We start from the raw sequence: 5,318 nt of genomic DNA, 5'->3' as shown, positions 1-5,318 counted from the left end.
AAATTACACTAGTACACTCTGAGTGTATTGAGCAGGACCATTTATGGTAAGTTCTTTTTATACTGACTACATAAAAGAACAAGACCTTTGTTATTATGGAAGTGTGTATTCTTAATCCTGATATAATAACAAGCACGTATATTTAGTATTTATTTCTTTGACTTATCAAATGATGCGATTTAGTTCTATAAATCAATAGGCCTAATAAGTTGGGAAATGACATTATTTATAGTGTGTGTTGTTGATTATAGAAGAAAACTGTGTCCTAGTAATCTAGGTTGATGATATCCCCAAGAGAAGCTCATAAGAATTGTCATGTAAACTCTGCAGGTGGACTTAGTCCGACATGACGATAAGGTTGAGTGGTACTACTCTTGAAGCTAGATATTAATGAAGTGAGTTGTCAGGAACTCATTTAATTAGTAGACATTTTATATCTTAAATACAGGGAGACTAACACACTCATAATAAGAAGGAGCCAAAATGTAATTTAGGATTGGTGCGGTAGTTCAATAATAATTCTTTAGTGGTATGAATTATTATTGATGAAATTAAGTTAGGTGTTCGGGGCGAACACGGGAAGCTTAATTTCATCGGGAGACCAAAACCAATTCCTCCTCTTGGTCCCCTATCGTAGCCTCTTATTTATAAAGTGTTATACCCACCTTCTTACCCAACCATTAGGTGGCCGACCAAGCAAGCTTGGATTCCAAGCTTGGGCCGGCCAAGCCATAGGTTGAGCCATGTATAGGTGGTCGGCCCTAGCTTGGAGCCCAAGCATGGTGTGACCGACCATGTAAAGAATAAAAAGGATTTTATTTAAAATCTTTCCATATGTGGATATTATGGTTTTAAAAGAGAGTTTAAAATTTAAAACTTTCCTTTTATAGCTTTCTACAAAAGATTAAGTGAAAGGTTTGATATCTTTCCTTATTTGTAGTTAAAAGGAAGATTTTAATTTTTGATAAAACTTTTCTTTTTTGTAATCATCTTGATGATATAAAAGAGAGTTATAAAATTAAATCTTTCCTATTATAGTTTAAACAAAAGATTAAGAAAAGATTTGATATCTTTCCTTATTTGTATATTGAGAGGAAAATTTTAATTTTAAAGATAACTTTTCTTTTTGAAAATCATCCACATGTTTTAATAGAGAGATTTTAATTTATAAAATTTTCTTTTATAACCAACCATGAAGGGAAAAATTATTAGAGAAACTTTTATTTTAAAAATTTCTGGAAACAAATAAGGAAGTTTTAATTTTGTGTTTAAAACTTACCTTATTTGGAGCATGTGATATGGTCGGCCATGTAAAGGGTTAAAAGTAATTTTTAATTAAATTTTCCTTATTAACCAATGGCAAGGAGAATAAGGGAATTTTAATTATAATTAAATCTCCTTATACGCTAAGACCAGCGAATATAACAGAGGGGGTAGAGGTGTCTCACCTCACAACATATCTTCTATAGTTCTTCTCTCTTCCTTGGTGTGTGGTCGACCCTATTCTTCTCCTCTTCTCTTCTTCTTTAATGGCCGGTGCATCCCCTTCTTGGAGTTCTTGTGGTGGCCGGTTCTTGCTAGGAGAAGATGGAGAGAAAAGAGGCTTTGCTCTTGCATCCCTTGGAGCTTTGTTGGTGGCCGAGAATTGCTATCTCTTTGAGAAAGGTGCTTGGCCGAAACTTGGAAGAAGGAAGAAGGAGGCTTGGTGGATTCTCATCTCGGTAGATCGTTGCCCACACAACGTCCGAGATAATAAGAGGAATACAATAGAAGATCAAGAGGTTGTTTCTTACAAAGAAATGTATAACTAGTAATTGTTTTCCGCATCATACTAGTTTTCTTTATATAGTTTTTGAAATACCAAATACAAGAGGCATATGATTCTAGTTTTTAAATTTGTGATTCGAGTTTGTGTTTTTTTTTGTTTTTTGAATTTGAGATTCGATTGTTCCTTTTGGTTAAACCTAGGGTTATATAAGGAAGTTAAATATTAGCTTTCATTGAAAGGTTTTGTCTAGGAAGTGGTGGATGCTCCCATACCCAAGAAGGCCTAGTGCCTCGCCATGTTTAACTTGGAAGCCGATTTCTAAAATTAATATTTAATTGAATTTGTAACATGGGTGGATTTGGATTAATAATGTTAAGCATCGTTTGCGATCCAAGTCTAAACCACTAAGAACAGATAAGTTAAATTTGGAATCAATAATGTTAAGTTTTGTTTGCGATTCCTAATTTAATTTTTAAAGAACACAATAGGTTGTTAGTAAAAGGTTCAGGACTTGTACAAAATTTTTGTACAGGGGAACCGGTATGATATTCCGCATAGCAACCAACATTTTCTCCCTACTTGGATATAATCGTGGATCAAGCTATTCGCTCTCCAACTTCATGGATACTCGAGTGTTGTGAGATCGAGTTTGCTATTTTTTCTGACTTAGATATAGTCATGAATTGAGCTATTCTTTCTCTGACTCATGGGTATTCGGGGGTTGTGAGATTAAGTATATTATTGTCTCTCGACTCATACATAGTTGCGGATTGGGCTATTCTCTCTCCGACTCCATCTATATTCGAGAGTCGTGAGATCGAGTTTATTATTCTCTCTCAACTCTGACATAGTTGCAGATTAAGCTATTCTCTCTGTCAGACTTCACAACTATTTGGGAGTTTTTAGATCGAGTTATTATTTCTCCTGACTCGAACATAATCGTGGATTGAGCATTTTCTCTATCGAGGACGAAACCACCGCTTATTCTGCTGACTGGGACTTAGTCATGGATTGATTTTTGTCCTAAGCTTCTGTTGGTTAGTCCTAGGAAAACGTACCGATTCCACTGTACAAAAATTTTTGTACAAGTGTCGAACCTTTCGTTAAATAACCTATTATATTCTTTAGAAGTTAAATTAGGAATCACAGACGGAACTTAACATCATTGATTCCAAATTTAACTTATCTATTCTTAATGGTTTAGATTTGAATCGCAAGCGGAACTTGACACTATTGATTCAAATCCACCTATGTTATTAATTCTATTAAATATTAATTTCCAAAATTGGCTTCCAGGACTGCATGGCGAGGCACATGACCTTCTTGGATATGGGAGCAACCACCACTGCCTAGACAAAGCCTTTTAAGGAAAGCTAATATTTAATTTCCTTAAATAACTCTAGGTTAACAAAAAAAAACAATTGAATCACAAATTCGAAAAAGAAGAAACACAAACTTGAAAAACTAATTCAAAAAACTAGATCTAATGCCTATTGTATTTGGAATTCTTAAAAAAAAATAACTAGCATGATGTGGAAAATAATTACTAATTATACCTTCTCTTTGTAAACTAATGACCTCGAGATCTTCTGCCGTATTCCTCGCCTTGCCTTGGACGTTGTGTGGGCGACGATCCTCCAAGATGAACACCACCCAAAAACTTTCTTCCTCTTCCTCTAAAATCGGGCTACCACCACCACCAAGGAGAGAGAGCAAAAGGGAAAAGAGAAGGGGAGAGGGAGGGCCGACCACCTAGAGAGACTCCACCACGAGAATAAGAATTGTGTCTCATGAAACTTCCTCACTCCTTCTTTTATAATACTTGCCCAAGCTAAATAAGGGAAGAACTTTTACAAAAAAATTAAAATCTTCCTCTAGTTTTTCCTTTTCCCTTTTTATTTTCCTTTTCTTTCCTCTTGATTGAATCAATCACCAAATTAGTTAGATGATGATTTTATTTTAATTTTTATTTTGGTCGGCCACCTTACTTGGGCACCAAGCAAGGGTGGCCGACCCCTATAAGAGGAAGGAAATAATTTTTTTTATAAAATTTTATAAGAAGAACAACTCTTATAAAATTTTACAAGCTCTCTTTCCTAAAGTAGGAGTCAAAAAAGGAAAGTTCTAAACCATGTTTTAAAATTTAAAACTTCTCTTATAAAATTTCCTTTTTTAATATGGTGATAGAAAATTTAAATTTTAAAACTTCTCTTCCTTTTTTTAAAACCATGAGGATGGTTAAAAAAGCAAAGTTTTAAAATTTTTTAAACTTTCTTTTAAAACATGTGACCTAATTCAAATAAGGAAAGTTTTTAAAATTAAAATCTCTCTTTTAAAACTTATAGTTTTCTACAAAGAGAAGATTTTAAAAATTCAAAACAACCTTCCTTGTTTGATTAATGTGGCCGACCCCTATTAGTTTGTTCATCAAACAATAGGGCCGACCCCCATGGAAGAGGATGTGGCCGGCCCTTGCTTGGTCACCAAGCATTGGACCGATCCCCTTCTTGGACACCAAGATGGGCTTATATTTGGATGGACTTGAGGCTTTAATGAGGCTACGACAGGGATCTAGAGGAGAAATTAGTTTTGGCCTTCCGATGAGCTTGAGTATCCCGTGCTCGCCCCGAACACACAACTTAAGTTCATCAATAATAACTCATTCCACTAGAGAGTTATTATCAAAATACCGCACCAATCCCAAATTACATTATAGGCTCCTTCTTATCATGAGTGTGCTAGTCTCCTTGTGTTTAAGATAACAAATGCTCACTAATTAAGTTAAGTTACTGACAACTCACTTAATTAATATTTAGCTCCAAGAGTAGTACCACTCAACTTCATTGTCATGTCGGACTAAGTCCACCTATAGGGTTTAACATGACAATCCTTATGAGCTCCTCTTGGGGACATTCTCAACATAGATAACTAGGACACAGATTTCTTCTATAATCAATAACACACACTATAAGTAATATCATTTCCCAACTTATCGGGCATATTGATTTATCGAGCTAAATCTCACCCTTTGATAAGTCAAATAAATAAATATTAAATATATGTGCTTGTTATTATATTAGGATTAAGAGCACACACTTCCATAATAACTAAGGTCTAGTTCTTTTACTAAGTCAGTACAAAAAGAACTTACCTAAATGGTCCTACTAAATACACTTAGAGTGTACCAGTGTAATTTATTAATCAAGATAAACTAATACTTAATTACACTACGACTATTCCGATGGTTTGTTCCTTTCCATCTTAGTTGTGAGCAACTATTTATAATTTATAAAGAACTGACAACATGATCTTTTGAGTGTGACACCACACTCCATGTTATCTACTATATAAATTAATTAAACAATTACATTTAATAAATAAATACAGATATTAACCAATGTGATTCTTTTTTTTCAAAAATAAATGTTTACAAAAGCTAGACTTTTAGTATACACTCCAACAGCCTCAACAACTCTCACTTGAGATACTCAGCCACATGGACTAGGAGACTGTTAAACAGAATACCTGTCTAGAAGCCTACACCATGTTG

Source organism: Zingiber officinale, chromosome 9A (assembly GCF_018446385.1).
Source record: "Zingiber officinale cultivar Zhangliang chromosome 9A, Zo_v1.1, whole genome shotgun sequence".
NCBI lineage: Eukaryota > Viridiplantae > Streptophyta > Magnoliopsida > Zingiberales > Zingiberaceae > Zingiber > Zingiber officinale.
This window is presented reverse-complemented; position numbering follows the sequence as displayed.